Below are 16987 nucleotides of genomic sequence, written 5' to 3'. Positions count from 1 at the left end.
TTGAATTACTGATGATTCTGTTGGTATGTCTCCCTATTCATTTCTGATTTTGTTACAATGAATATGCTATCTCTCTGTGTCCCCTGTTTACTCTGGCTAAGGATTTATATATCTTGTTGTTTCTCTCAAAGAACAAGCTCCTGATTATTATTGATTCTTCAAATAGTTCTTTTAGTTTTTACTTGTATATTTCAACCCTGAGTTTGGTTAATTCGTGCTTTATACTCTTCTTGCGTGTATTTGATTCTAGGGATTCTAGAGCTTTTAGGTGTGCTGTCAAGCTGCTAGTGTATGCTCTCTCCAGTTTTTGGAGGCACTCAGAGCTTTGAGTTTCCCTTTAGTACTGCTTTCACTGAGTCCCATAAGTTTGCCTTCATTTTCATTAAATATTAAAAAAATTTTTTATTTCTTTTTTATTTCTTCCTTGACCAAGTTATCATTGGATAGAGCATTTTTTCATTTCTGTGTGTATGTGGGCTTTCTATCATTTGTTGTTATTGAAGACCAGCATTGGTCCATGGTGATTTATTAGGATGTATGGGATTATTTCAATTTTCATGTATCTCTTGAGATCTGTTTTATGACTGATTATATGGTCTGTTTTGGAGAAGGTAACATGAGGTGATGAGAAGAAGGTGCAATTTTTTAAGGTGAAATTTTCTACATTTATCAACTAACTACAATTGGTTAATAACTTTTGTCATTTTCTCTGTGTCTCTATCTAGTTTCTGTGTCTACAATCAGTTCATTGATGAGAGTGAGTTGTTAAATTCTACAACTAATGTTGAGTGAGGCACAAAGTGTGCTTTGAGCTTTAATAATTTTTTTATCAATTTAGTTTCTTTTGCATTTGAAGCATAGTTATTCACGATTGAGAGTTCATCTTGTTGGATTTTTCTTTAAGAAATAAAAAGCGTCCTTCCTTATCTTTTTTTGATAACTTTTGGTTGATATTTGACTTTATTTGATATTTGAATGGCTATTCCATTTTGATTCACAGGAACATATGCTTGGAAAATTGTTTTCCAGATATTTGCCCCGAGGTAGTCTCTGTCTTTGTTACTGAAGTATGTTTCCTTTTTGGAGCAAAATGCTCGGTCCTCTTTATATATCCAGTCTGTTAGTCTATCTCTTTATATTGTGGAACTGAGTCCATTGATGTTAAAATATATTAAGGAATAGTGATTGTTGTTTCCTGTTACTTTTATTGTTGGGGGTGCAATTATATTTGTGCGTCTTTTTTCTTTAGTGTTTGTTGCCAGAAGATTACTTTCTTTTTCTAGGGTATTTTTCCCTCCTTTTGTTGGAGTTTTCCATTTATAATCCTTTGTAGGGCTTTGTTGGTGGAAAGATATTGTGTAAATTTGGTTTTCTCATGAAACACATTGGTTTCCTCCTCTATGTTAATAGTGACCTTTGCTGGATATGGTAGCCTGGCCTGGCATTTGTGTTCTCTTACGGTCTGTATGACATCCACCAAAGATCTTCTGGCTTTCATAATCTCTGGTGAGAATACTGGTGTAATTCTGATACATCTGCCTTTATATGTTACTTGACCCTACTTTCCCTTCTTTGTCTGTTTTGTGCATTTATAGTTTTGACTGTTATGCGGTGGGAGGATTTTCTGGTCCTGTTTATTTGAAGTTCTGAAGGCTTTTGTAATTTTATTGGCATCTCTTTCTGTAGCATAGGTAAGATTTCTTCTATACTTTGTGGAAGATATTTTTTGGCCCTTTAACTTGGGAATGTTCTCTCTCTTCTATACCTATTATCCTTAGCTTTGATATTTACATTGTGTCCTAGATTTCCTGGACGTTTTGGATTAGGAGACTTTGGTGTTTTATATTATCTTTGATGTTTGTGTCAATGCTTTCTATGGTATCTTTTGTCCCTGAGATTCTCTCTCCTGTTTCTTTTATTATGTTGGTGGTGCTTGCAACTATGGCTCCTGATCTCTTTCCAAGGTTATCCGTCTTCAGACATGTCTCCCTTTTCGATTTTGTTATTGATTCTATTCCCATTTTTAGATCTTGGATGATTCTGTTCAATTCCTTCACCTGTTTCCTTGTGTTATCCAGTAATTCTTTTGGACAGAAAACACCAAAGTGTTTTCTTTTTAAGGACTTCTACTTGTTTACCTTTGCTGTCCTGTATTTCTTTAAGGGAATTATTTATGTCCTTCTTAAAGTCCTCTATCATCATCCTGATATGCGATTTTAAGTTCAAATCTTACTTTTCCAGTGTGTTTGGATATCTAGTCTTTGCGTAGTTGGTAGAACTGGGCTCTGAACATGCCAAGTAGTCTTGGTTTCAGTTACTTAGGTTCCTAAGCATACCTCTAGTCATCAGGTTGTCTCTGGTGTCTACTGCTGTTGTTTTCTCTTACAGTATCTTCACTCTCTGGTAAATCTGTGTGTGAGCCCTCCTGGAGAACAGCTTTCTCAAGGTGGGGTCTGGGTACAGAGATCTGTCACAGGTTCAGCTCTGGGAGCAGGTGGAAACTGAAAGAATCTTGTCCCAGATTGCTCCTCAGGTCCTGTGTCCAGAGGGCTCCATGTGGTTTCCTCTTGGGCTAGGAATATGAGCAGTATTGGTGGTCTCTCCTCAGCTCGCAGGATTTATGCACTTCTGAGAGTCCTGCTCTGTCTGCAGGGCATCTGGATACAAAGAGCTGTGTAACTAGGTCACCTGCAGGAATAAGCAGAAACTAGAAAGACCCTTTACCAGATTGCTCCTAGGTCCTGTGTCCTGAGGGCTCCAGACAATTCCATCAAAGCAGAAATGGTGTTCTTACCTCTGCATGTAGGTGTGTCAGTGCTCCTGGAGAATGGTTTTCAGCTCTAGGTGCAGGCAGATGCCTGAAGTATTCTATCTTTGACTGCTGCTAGGTCCTTGTGTCCAGGGGGCTCCAAGTGGGTTCCTCCTTGGCCAGGAATATGAGCAGAAGTGGTGATTAACCCTGAGCTCTCAGGACTGTCCATACTTCCACAGAAGTTCTTTTCTTGTTAAGAATTGTTTTTGTTTGTTTTTTTTCTTTCCAAATCATTTGCTCTTTCTATGTCTTTCAAGAATTATTTTGGAATTTTCATGCACATTGCATTGAACCCATAGATTGTTTTTCGTAGGATGGCCATTTTTACTATGTTAATTGTACCAATCTACAAGCATGGGAAATCTCTCCATTTTCTAAGGTCTTCTTTGGTTTCTGTGTTCAGAGACATGAAGTTCTTGTTATACAGATCTTTCACTTGTATTGTTAGAGTTATTCCAATATATTTTACACTATTTGTGAGTGCTATGAACTGTGTATTTCCCTAAATTATTCTTTGCCCATTTACCATTTATATGAAGAAAGGCTACTGCCTTATTTGTGTTCATTTTTTATCCATTCACTTTGCTAAAGCTGTGTATAACCTGTAAAAGTTTTCTGGTAAAATTATAGGGTTCCTAATGTATATGCTATCATATGATCTGCAAGTAGTAATACGTTGACTTTTTCTTTGCAAATTTTTATCCCCTTGATCTCCTTTTCTTGTCTTATAGTTCTAGATAAAAATTCCGGTAGAATAATGAAAAGATACAGAAAGAGTGAGCAGCCTTGTCTTGTCCATGATTTTAGTGGATTGCTTCAAGTATCTCTCCATTTAATTTTATGTTGGCTCTAGATTTGCTTTATAATGATTTGTCATGTTCAGTTATGGACCCTGAATTCCTGAACTCTCCAATACTTTTATTATGAATGGGTGTTGAGTTTTGTCAAATGCTTTTTCAGCATTTAATGAGATGGTCATGTGAATTTTTTGACTTTGTTTACTTATGTTAATGGATGTTCATATGCTGAAACATTCTTTCATCCAAAGGATGTAGCTTACTTGAATGAGGTGATTGCTGGTTTTGATGTGTTCTTGGATTGGGCTTGCAAATATTTTATATCAATATCAGTAAGTGGAACTGGTCTGAAATTCTGTATTTTTTATTAGGTCCTTGTGTGGTTTAGATATCAGAGTAATTGTGGCTTCATAGAATGAATTAGGTAGTGTTCCTTCTGTTTCTCTTTTATGGAATAGTTTGATAAGTATTAGTATTAGATCTCCTTTTAAGGTCTGGTAGAATTCTGCATTAAAGCCATTGGCTCTTGGAATTTTTTTGGTAGGGAGGTTATGAATGACTTCAATTTCCTTAAGGGATGTGGGACTGTTTACCTGCACTTGATTTCACTTTGATTTGTAGTATCTGTTGAGAAAAATGTCCATTCCATTTAAATTTTCCAGTTTTGATGAGTATTGTCTTTTGTAGTAGAAGCTGATGACTTTTTAAAAATTTCCTCCGTTTCTGTGGTTATGTATCCCTTGTCATTTCTGATTGTGTTAATTTGGATACTTTGTCTGGTCCCTTTAGTTACTTTGGCTAGTGGTTAATCAATTTCTACATTTTCTCAAAGAACCAGTCTTTTAGTTTTGTTTATTGATTGTGTGGTTTTCTTTGTTTCTATTTGGTTGATTTCAGCCCTGAGTGTGACTATTTTCTACTCCTCTTCAGTCTTCTATTATAATTAACCTTAAAAATTATCTTTACAATACACTGTTGAAAGATCATTGGATGGTGAGTGCTAAAGTTCTGTATAAATGAAACAAAGTATTCATGTGAGTGGAATTTTGGTCTCCTGCTCTACATGGAGAACTGTCTTAGAAAATAATATGACACAAACACATTATTTTCCCTGATAACATTCATATATTACTGGTCAAATTTGAGTTATGTGTAGCAAAGGAGTTATCTTTATCACACAAAAAACGAAATCTAGTTTAAGGTAAAACTGACATACTTGTTTGCACAAAGAAATAGAAACAGTAGATATATAATATAAGAAAAGCATTTTTATTAGCTTGGGAAAACCCCATATTTTTGGAACATATGTCATTTCTTTCTGAATCAGTCAACTGCTTTTCATTTTTTTAAATCTTTTTTTTTATTAACGTGAGTATTTCTTATATACATTTTGAGTGTTATTCCCTTTCCCGGTTTCCAGGCAAACATCCCCCTCCCCCCTCCCCTTCTTTATGGGTATTCCCCTCCACATCCTCCCCCTTTTGCCGCCCTCTCCCCACTCTAGTTCACTGGGGGTTCAGTCTTAGCAGGACCCAGGGCTTCCCCTTCCACTGGTACTCTTACTAGGATATTCATTGCTACCTATGAGATCAGAGTCCAGGGTCAGTCAATGTATATTCTTTAGGTAGTGGCTTAGTCCCTGGAAGCTCTGGTTGCTTGGCATTGTTGTACATATGGGGTCTCGAGCCCCTTCAAGCTCTTCCAGTTCTTTCTCTAATTCCTTCAACGGGGGAATTATTCTCAAATCAGTGGTTTGCTGCAGGCATACGCCTCTGTGTTTGCTGTGTTCTGGCTGTGTCTCTCAGGAGACATCTACATCCGGCTCCTGTCGGCCTGCACTTCTTTGCTTCATCCATCTTGTCTAATTGGATAGCTGTATATGCATGGGCCACATGTGGGGCAGGCTCTGAATGGGTGTTCCTTCTGTGTCTGTTTTAATCTTTGCCTCTCTATTCCCTGCCAAGGGTATTCTTGTTCCCCTTTTAAAGAAGGAGTGAAGCATTCACATTTTGATCATCCGTCTTGAGTTTCATTTGTTCTAGGCATCTAGGGTAATTCAAGCATTGGGCCTAATAGCCACTTATCAATGAGTACATACCATGTGTGTTTTTCTGTGATTGGGTAACCTCACTCAGGATGATATTTTCCAGATCCGACCATTTGCCTATGAATTTCATAAAGTCATTGTTTTTGATAGCTGAGTAATATTCCATTGTGTAGATGTACCACATTTTCTGTATCCATTCCTCTGTTGAAGGGCATCTGAGATCTTTCCAGCTTCTGGCTACTATACATAAGGCTGCGATGAACATAGTGGAGCACGTGTCTTTTTTATATGTTGGGGCATCTTTTGGGTATATGCCCAAGAGAGGTATAGCTGGATCCTCAGGCAGTTCAATGTCCAATTTTCTGAGGAACCTCTAGACTGATTTCCAGAATGGTTGTACCTGTCTGCAATCCCACCAACAATGGAGGAGTGTTCCTCTTTCTCCACATCCTCGCCAGCATTTGCTGTCACCTGAGTTTTTGATCTTAGCCATTCTCACTGGTGTGAGGTGAAATCTCAGGGTTGTTTTGATTTGCATTTCCCTTATGACTAAAGATGTTGAACATTTCTTTAGGTGTTTCTCAGCCATTTGGCATTCCTCAGCTGTGAATTCTTTGTTTAGCTCTGAACCCCATTTTTCAATAGGGTTATTTGACTCCCTGTGGTCTAACTTCTTGAGTTCTTTGTATATTTTGGATATAAGGTCTCTATCTGTTGTAGGACTGGTAAAGATCTTTTCCCAATCTGTTGGTTGCCGTTTTGTCCTAACCACAGTGTCCTTTGCCTTACAGAAGCTTTGCAGTTTTATGAGATCCCATTTGTCGATTCTTGATCTTAGAGCATAAGCCATTGGTGTTTTGTTTAGGAAATTTTTTCCAGTGCCCATGTGTTCCAGATGCTTCCCTAGTTTTTCTTCTATTAGTTTGAGTGTATCAAGTTTGATGTGGAGGTCCTTGATCCACTTGGACTTAAGCTTTGTACAGGGTGATAAGCATGAATCGATCTGCATTCTTCTACACGTGGACCTCCAGTTGAACCAGCACCATTTGCTGAAAATGCTATCTTTTTTCCATTGGAAGGTTTTGGATCCTTTGTCAAAAATCAAGTGCCCATAGGTGTGTGGGTTCATTTCTGGGTCTTCAATTCTGTTCCATTGGTCTATCTGTCTGTCTCTGTACCAATACCATGCAGTTTTTATCACTATAGCTCTGTAATACTGCTTGAGTTCAGGGATAGTGATTCCCCCTGAAGTCCTTTTATTGTTGAGGATAGTTTTAGCTACCTTGGGTTTTTGTTATTCCAGATGAATTTGCAAATTGTTCTGTCTAACTCTTTGAAGAATTGAATTGGTATTTTGACGGAGATTGCATTGAATCTGTAGATCGCTTTTGGTAAAATGGCCATTTTTACTATATAATCCTGCCAATCCATGAGCATGGGAGATCTTTCCATCTTCTGAGGTCTTCTTCAATTTCTTTCTTCAGAGTCGTGAAGTTCTTGTTGTACAAATCTTTTACTTGCTTGGTTAAAGTCACACCGAGGTACTTTATATTATTTGGGTCAATTATGAAGGTTGTCGTTTCCCTAATTTCTTTCTCAGCTTGTTTCTCTTTTGTGTAGAGGAAGGCTACCGATTTATTTGAGTTAATTTTATACCCAGCCACTTTGCTGAAGTTGTTTATCAGCTTTAGTAGTTCTCTGGTGGAACTTTTGGGATCACTTAAATATACTATCATATCATCTGCAAATAGTGATATATTGACTTCTTCTTTTCCAATCTGTATCCCCTTGACCTCCTTTTGTTGTCTGATTGCTCTGGCTAGAACTTCAAGAACTATATTGAATAAGTAGGGAGAGAGTGGGCAGCCTTGTCTAGTCCCTGATTGTAGTGGGATTGCTTCAAGTTTCTCTCCATTTAGTTTAATGTTAGCAACTGGTTTGCTGTATATGGCTTTTACTATGTTCAGGTATGGGCCTTGAATTCCTATTCTCCAGGACTTTTATCATGAAGAGGTGTTGAATTTTGTCAAGTGCTTTCTCAGCATCTAATGAAATGATCATGTGGTTTTGTTCTTTCAGTTTGTTTATATAATGGATCATGTTGATGGTTTTCCATATATTAAACCATCCCTGAATGCCTGGGACGAAGCCTACTTGGTCATGGTGGATGATTGTTTTGATGTGCTCTTGGATTCAGTTTGCCAGAATATTATTGAGTATTTTTGCGTCGATATTCATAAGGGAAATTGGTCTGAAGTTCTCTTTCTTTGTTGGGTCTTTGTGTGGTTTAGGTATAAGAGTAATTGTGGCTTCATAGAAGTAATTCCGTAGTGCTCCATCTGTTGCGATTTTGTGGAATAGTGCGGATAATATTGGTATGAAGTCTTCTATGAAGGTCTGATACAATTCTGCACTAAACCTCTCTGGACCTGGGCTCTTTTTGGTTGGGAGACCTTTAATGACTGCTTCTATTTCCTTAGGAGTTAGGGGTTGTTTATCTGGTTTATCTGTTCCTGATTTAACTTCGGTACCTGGTATCTGTCTAGGAAATTGTGCATTTCCTGCAGATTTTCAAGTTTTGTTGAATATAGGCTTTTATAGTAATATCTGATGATTTTTTGAATTTCCTCTGAATCTGTAGTTATGTCTCCCTTTTCATTTCTGATTCTGCTAATTTGGATACACTCTCTGTGTCCTCTTGTTAGTCTGGCTAAGGGTTTATCTATCTTGTTGATTTTCTCAAAGAACCAACTTTTGGTTCTGTTGATTCTTTCTATGGTCCTTTTTGTTTCTACTTGATTGATTTCAGCTCTGAGTTTGATTATTTCCTGCCTTCTACTCCTCCTGGGTGTATTTGCTTCTTTTTGTTCTAGAGATATTAGGTGTGCTGTCAAGCTGCTGACATATGCTCTTTCCTGTTTCTTTCTGTAGGCACTCAGTGCTATGAGTTTTCCTCTTAGCACAGCTTTCATTGTGTGCCATAAGTTTGGGTATGTTGTACCTTCATTTTCATTAAATTCTAAAAAGTTTTTAATTTCTTTCTTTATTTCTTCGTTGACCAAGTTATCATTGAGTAGAGCACTGTTCAATTTCCACGTATATGTGGGCATTCTTCCCTTATTGATATTGAAGACCAGTTTTAGGCCGTAGTGGTCCGATAGTACGCATGGGATAATTTCTATCTTTCTGTACCTGTGGAGGCCCGTTTTTTGACCAATTATATGGTCAATTTTGGAGAAAGTACCATGAGGAGCTGAGAAGAAGGTATATCCTTTTGCTTTAGGATAGAATGTTCTATAAATATCCATTAAGTCCACTTGTCTCATGACTTCTCTTAGTCTGTCTACATCTCTGTTTAATTTCTGTTTCCATGATCTGTCCATTAATGAGAGTAGGGTGTTGAAATCTCCCACTATTATTGTGTGAGGTGCAATGTGTGCTTTGAGCTTTAGTAAGGTTTCTTTTACGTATGTAGGTGCCCTAGTATTTGGGGCATAGATATTTAGGATTGAGAGTTCATCTTGGTGGATTTTTCCTTTGATGAATATGAAGTGTCCTTCCTTAACTTTTTTGATGACTTTTAGTTGGAAATTGATTTTAATTGATATTAGAATGGCTACTCCAGCTTGCTTCTTCTGACCATTTGCTTGGAAAGTTGTTTTCCAGCCTTTCACTCTGAGGTAGTGTCTGTCTTTGTCTCTGAGGTGTGTTTCCTGTAGGCAGCAGAATGCAGGGTCCTCGTTGCGTATCCAGTTTGTTAATCTATGTCTTTTTATTGGGGAGTTGAGGCCATTGATATTGAGAGATATTAAGGAATAGTGATTATTGCTTAGTGTTATATTCATATTTGGATGTGATGTTATATTTGTGTGTTTTCTTCTCTTTGTTTTGTTGCCAAGACGATTAGTTTCTTGTTTCTTCTAGGGTATAGCTTGCCTCCTTATGTTGGGCTTTACCATTTATTATCCTTTGTAGTGCTGGATTTGTAGAAAGATATTGTGTAAATTTGGTTTTGACATGGAATATCTTGGTTTCTCCATCTATGTTAATTGAGAGTTTTGCAGAATACATAACCTGGGCTGGCATTTGTGTTCTCTTAGGGTCTGTATGACATCAGTCCAGGACCTTCTGGCCTTCATAGTTTCTGCCGAAAAGTCTGGTGTAATTCTGATAGGTCTGCCTTTATATGTTACTTGACCTTTTTCCCTTACTGCTTTTAATATTCTTTCTTTATTTTGTGCGTTTGGTGTTTTGACTATTATGTGACGGGAGGTGTTTCTTTTCTGGTCCAATCTATTTGGAGTTCTTGTATGCCTATGGGTATCTCTTTTTTTAGGTTAGGGAAGTTTTCTTCTATGATTTTGTTGAAGATATTTACTGGTCCTTGGAGCTGGGAGTCTTCACTCTCTTCTATACCTATTATCCTTAGGTTTGATCTTCTCTTTGAGTCCTGGATTTCCTGTATGTTTTGAACCAGTAGTTTTTTCCGATTTACATTATCTTTGACAGTTGAGTCAATGATTTCTAAGGAATCTTCTGCTCCTGAGATTCTCTCTTCCATCTCTTGTATTCTGTTGGTGAAGCTCGTATCTACAGCTCCTTGTCTCTTCTTTTGGTTTTCTATATCCAGGGTTGTTTCCATGTGTTCTTTCTTGATTGCTTCTATTTCCATTTTTAATTCCTTCAACTGTTTGATTGTGTTTTCCTTGAATTCTTTCAGGGATTTTTGTGACTCCTCTCTATGGGCTTCTACTTGTTTATTCATGATTTCCCGGAATTCTTTCAGGGATTTTTGTGACTCCTCTCTATGGGCTTCTACTTGTTTAATTATGATTTCCTGGAATTCTTTCAGGTATTTTTGCGATTCCTCTCTGTAGGCTTATACTTGTTCTCTAAGGGAGTTCTTCACATCTTTCTTGAAGTCCTCCAGCATCATGATCAAATATGATTTTGAAACTAGATCTTGCTTTTCTGGTGTGTTTGGATATTCCGTGTTTGCTTTGGTGGGAGAATTGGGCTCCGATGATGCCAGGTAGTCTTGGTTTCTGTTGCTTGGGTTCCTGTGCTTGCCTCTTGCCATGATTATCTTTAGTGTTAGTTTGTTCTCCTATTTCTGACAGTGTCTAGACTGTCCTATAAGCCTGTGTGTCAGTAGTTCTGTAGACCTGTTTTCCTGCTTTCTTTCAGCCAGTTATGGGGACAGAGTGTTCTGCTTTTGGGCGTGTAGTTTTTCCTATCTACAGGTCTTCAGCTGTTCCTGTGGGCCTGTGTCTGGTGTTCACCAGGCAGGTCTCTTGCAGCAGAAAGTTTGGTCCTACCTGTGGTCCCCAGGCTCACATTTGCTCGTGGGGTGCTGCCTACGACCTCTCTGCTGCGGCAGCAACCAGGAAGATCTGCGCGGCTCTTTCCGGGAGCCTTCGTGCACCAGGGTTCCAGATGGCGTTTGGTGTTTTCCTCTGGTGTCTGAGATGTGTGCAGAGTGCAGTCTCTTCTGGTTTCCCAGGCGTGTCTGCCTCTGTAGGTTTAGCTCTCCCTCCCATGGAATTTGGGTGCAGAGAACTCTTTATCCAGTCTGTTCCCTCAGGTTCTGGAGGTGTCTCAAGCACAGGGGTTTTGCCGCTCCTGGGCCCTCCCCCACAGGAACCCAGAGGCCATATACATTTTCCTCTTGGGCCAGGGATGTGGGCAGGAGTGGGCATTGTTGGTGGTCTCTTCTGCTCTGCAACCTCAGGAGTGCCCACCTGACCAGGCGGTGTGGTCTCTCTCCCACGGGTTTTGGGAGCAGAGAGCTGCTGCGGGCTGGGATCCGCGGGTGTGGGACTTCCGGTAAACATAGGAAGTGCCCGGTCCTAGAGGAATTTTGCCTCTGTGTGTCCTGAGTTCACCAGGCATGTTTCTTGCAGCAGAAAAGTTGGTGTTACCTGTGGTTCCGAGGCTCAAGTTTGCTCGTGGGGTACTGCCTAAGACCTCTCCGCGGCGGCAGCAACCGGGAAGATCTGCGCCGCTCTTTCCAGGAGCCTCCGTGCACCAGGGTTCCAGATGGCGTTTGGTGTTTTCCTCTGGCGTCTGAATGTGTGCAGAGTGCAGTCTCTTCTGGTTTCCCAGGCGTGTCTGCCTCTCTGTAGGTTTAGCTCTCCCTCCCACGGGATTTGGGTGCAGAGAACTGTTTATCTGGTCTGTTTCCTTCAGGTTCCGGCTGTGTCTCAGGCGCAGGGGTCCTGCCGCTCCTGGGCCCTCCCCCCACAGGAACCCAGAGGCCGTATACAGTTTCCTCTTGGGCCAGGGATGTGGGCAGGGGTGGGCAGTGTTGGTGGTCTCTTCTGCTCTGCAGCCTCAGGAGTGCCCACCTGACCAGGCGGTGAGTTCTCTCTCCCACGGGGTTTGGGAGCAGAGAGCTGCTGCCAACTGCTTTTCATTTTGATATTGAACTTCCACCACTAGAATGAACTGAAGTTACTACCTACATTAGAAATAAAAGACAACATCCCTGTTTATCGTTGGGTCTTGCAACCCACTTTGGGTTCTACTACACCCTTTCAGAAAATAGTTTTCTATTTGAGGTACATTTGTTTTCTTTATGTTACTTTACTTCATACAGAAATTACTTACTTTTTTGTTTAACATTTATACAAAGAAGAAAGGGTACTTAAAAAAATGACTGATAAGATTTTGGAGGCTGGAAAACCCAGCTAGTGGGGGCTGGCTAAAGATTCAAGAAGTAGTCACAAACCATATGCTGATGATCCCACCCTGTTCACAGAAGTCTCTCAGGAGCACTTTCTTTATTCAATTGAGTCAAATTCATTCATTAATAAAATGAGGGCTCCATACTATAGAGTAGAATTAGTTTACTCCAAGTTCACCTATTTAAGCTGATCTAATCCACACATACAAATTATTCTTTATAAAATCACTCAGGTGAATGCTTTTCAAAATATCATAGAATTGAACCTATTCAAGTGGGCTTGTAAAAAGAACCACCAGAAGTCAAGCATGGTGGCACTCACCTGTAGTCCCAGCACTTGGAAGCTGATCCAGGAAAATCACCTGAACTCAAAAATTCTAAGCCATTCTGACCCTCACAGTAAGACTTAGTCTCAAAAAGAACAAGAATTAAAATAGGAGAAGTGGGAAAAGAAGTACAGGGACTGCACAAAAAAAGGAAGAGGAAGGGGGAAAAGGGGAAAAAGCTGAAATACTCACCATAGTCAAATATGATAGCTTCTGTCTGTGAGCCAAAAACAAATCCAATGAGTAAGTGATTTCTGAATAAGAATATTATGAAGCTGTACACTCAGTAAGCATATTTAATACATATTGTTAGATATAAATTACAGATCATTTCTGTTTCAGTCAGATGATTGCATGGTAATGTAGATATATTTATAGGTACAGTATCAGTTTAGAAAAGGTACTCAAAGAAAAAATGAAGATTGATTCATACCAGGGAATCAGGCAATCTAACTCCAGGGTTTCACTTTTCCTTCTGCTTCTCCATGGCTAATATACCATTTTATCCTCAACTCTATAACCTTACACACCCTGCTACTTCACTGCTCTCAATTACCCCTCTCAATTAGAACTCACAGAACTTCTAAAATTCTCCAGATACTTTGATTTACTCCAACACACCTGAAAGAGCTACTCATGCCAGAAATGAAAGTAAGCTAACTACAGATATTAATCTCTAAGTTCCATACATCCAAACAGTATCCCCAAGTCTCATTCCCACTTCAGGAGATTCCAACACTCTATTCTCATCAATGAACCTATCATGGTAACAGAAACTAAACAGAGACATAGAAGAAGTAACAGAAATTATGAACCAAGTGAGTTTAACGAAAATTAATAGAACATTCCATCCTAAAAGAAAAGGATATGACTTCTTCTCACCAACTCATGGTATCTTCTCCAAAACTGACCATATAATCAGTGACAAAACAGGCCTCAACATATATAGAAAGATGAAAATACTCCCATGCATCCTATCAGATCACCACAAACTAAGGTTGGTCTTCAATGTCTACAATAAGTAAAGAATGCCCACATATACATGGAAGTTGAACAATGCTCTACTCAATGACAACTTGGTCAAGGAAGAAATAAAAGAAGAAATTAAAGACTTCTAAAAATTTAATGAAAATGAAGGTAAAATATACCCAAGCTTATGGAACACAATGAAAACCATGCTAAGAGGAAAACTCATAGCGCTGAGTGCCTGCAGAAAGAAACAGGAGAGAGCAGACATCAGTAATTTGACAGAACACATAAAAGCTCTAGAAAAGAAAGAAGCAAATACAGCCAAGAGACATAGAAGGCAGGAAATAATCAAACTCAGGGCTGAAATCAAACAAGTAGAAACAAAAAGGACTACACAGAAATCACGAGAACCAAAAGCTGGTTCTTTTCGAAAATCAACATGATAGATAAAGCCTTAGACAGACTAACCAGAGGACACAGAGAGTGTATCAAAATTAACAAAATCAGAAATGAAAAGGGAGACATAACTACAGAATCAGAGGAAATTCAAAAATATAGGATCCTACTATAAAAGCCTATAAAAAATAAAACTCGAAAGTCTGGAGGAAATGGACAATTTTCTAGACAAATTCAAGGTACTACACTTAAATCAGAAAAAGATATCTAAACAACCCCATAACTCCTAAAGGAATAGAAGCAGTTACTTAAAGTCTCCCAACCAAAAAGAGCCCAGCACCAGATGTATTTAGTACAGAATTCTATCAGAACTTCATAGAAGACCTCATACCAGTACTGTCCAAATTATTCCACAAAATATAAACAGATGGATCACTACCAAATTCTTTCTCTGAAGCCACATTACTCTTATACCTATACCACACAAATATCAAACAAAGAAAGAGAACTTCCGACCAATTTCCCTATGAATGTCAATGCAAAAATATTCAATAAAATTCCTGCAAACAGAATCCAAGAACACATCAAAACAATCATCCATCATGATCAAGTAGGCTTCATCTCAGGTATGCAAGGAGGGTTGAACATATGGAAATCCATCAAAATAAACCTCTACGTAAACAAATTCAAAGATAAAAGCCACATGATCATTTCATTAGATGCTGAGGAAGGATTTTACAAAATTCAACACCCCTTCACGATAAAAATTCTTGGAAAGAATAGGAATTCAAGGCCCATACATAGTAAAAACAATACACAGCAAACCAGTATCTAACATTAAACTCAATGGAGACAAACTTGAAAAAATCCCTCTAAAATCAGGGACTTGAAAATGCTGTCTCTATACTTATCCGATATAGTTCTCTATGTCTTGGTCAGAGCAACAAACAGAGGTCTAAGTGATACAAACTGGAAAGGAAGGTATCAAAATATCACAGTTTGCAGATGATATGATAGTATACTTAAGTGACTCCAAATGTTCCACCAGAGAAGCACTAAGTCTGATAGACACCTTCAGCAAAGTGTCTGAGTATAAAATTAATTCAAATATATCAATAGCCTTCCTCTACTCAAAGGATAAGCAGGAAGAGAAAGTTATTAGGGAAATGACACCCTTCACAATAGTCCCAAATAATATAAAATACCTCGTTGTGACTCTAACCAAGCAAATGAAAGATCTATATGACAAGAACCTCAATTTTCTGAAGAAAGAAATAGAAGAAGACCTCAGAAGATGAAAAGATCTCCCATGCTCATGGACTGGCAGGATTAATATAGTAAAATTGCCCATTTTACCAAAAGATATCTACAGACTCAATGCAACTCCCACAAAGATTCCAATTCAATTCTTCACAGAGTTAGAACGAACAATTTGCAAATAAATTTGCAATAACAGAAAACCCCGGATAGCTGAAAAATCTTCAACAATAAAAGAACTTTTGGGGAAATTAGAATCCTTGTCCTCAAGCAGCATTACAGAGCAAGAGTGATAAAAACTGTATGTTATTGGTATCAAGACAGGCAGGTAAATTATTGGAATGGAATTGAAGACCCAGAAATGAACCCACACACTATGGTCACTTGATTTTTTACAACAGAGTCAAAACCATCCAATGGAAAAAGGATAGCATTTTCAACAAATTTTGCTGATTCAACTGGAGGTCACAATGCAGAAGAATACAAATTGATCCATTATTATTGCCCTGTACAATGCTCTACTCCAAGTGGATCAAGGATCTCCACATAAAACCAGATAGACTTAAACTAATAGAAGAAAAAGTGTGGAAGTGTCTTGACCACATGGGCACAGGGGAAAATTTCCTGAACAGAATATCAATAGCTTATGTTCTAAGATCAAGAAATAACGAATGAGACCTCATAAACTGTAAAACTTCTGTAAGGCAAAGGACACTGTCATTAGGACAAAACAACAACCAACAGATTGGCAAAAGATCTTTACCAATCGTGCATCCAACAAAAGACTAATATCCAAAATGGACAAAGAACTCACAAAGTTATCCTCCAGAAAGGAAATTCACCTATTACAAATGGGGTACGGAGCTAAACAAAGAATTCTTAGCTGAGGAATATAGAATGACTGAGAAGCACCTAAAGCAATGTTCAAAATCTTCAGTCATCAGGGAATTGCAAATCAAAACAACCCCAAGATTCCTCTTCACACCAGTCAGAATGGCTAAGATCAAAAACTAAGGTGACAACAGATTAGAGTGAGGATGTGGAGTAATAGGAACAGTCCTCTATTGCTGGTGGTGTTGCAAATAGGTACAACCTCTCTGGAGGTTCCTCAGAATATTGAACATTGCATTAGCTGAGGATCCAGCTATACATCTCCTGGGCATATACCCAAAAGTTGCTCCAACATACATCAAAGACATATGCTCCACTATGTTCATAACAGCCTTATTTATAATAGCTAGAAGCTGGAAGGAACCCAGATGTACTTCAACATAGGAATGGATACAGCAAATGTGGAACATCTACACAATGGAATACTCCTCAGCTATCAAATACAATGATTTCATGAAATACATAGGTAAATGGATGGAACTAGAAAATATCATCCTGAATGAGGCAACCAAATCACAGAAAAACACACATGGTATGCACTCATTGATAAGTGGATATTAGCCCAAAATCTCTAATTACCCAAGATGCAATGCACAGACCACATAAAACTCAAGAAGAATGAAGAAGATGTGGAGTTTTCACTTACTCTTAAAAAGGGGAACAAAAATATACATAGGAGAAAATAGGCAGACAAGGTTTAGAGCAGAGACTGAAGGAATGGCCATTCATAGCATGCCCCAGATGAGATATATATATATATATATATATATATATATATCACCAATATATCACATTATATATATATAT

Source organism: Rattus norvegicus, chromosome 2 (genome assembly GCF_021556685.1).
Source record: "Rattus norvegicus strain SHRSP/BbbUtx chromosome 2, alternate assembly SHRSP_T2T, whole genome shotgun sequence".
Taxonomy (NCBI): domain Eukaryota; kingdom Metazoa; phylum Chordata; class Mammalia; order Rodentia; family Muridae; genus Rattus; species Rattus norvegicus.
This window is presented reverse-complemented; position numbering follows the sequence as displayed.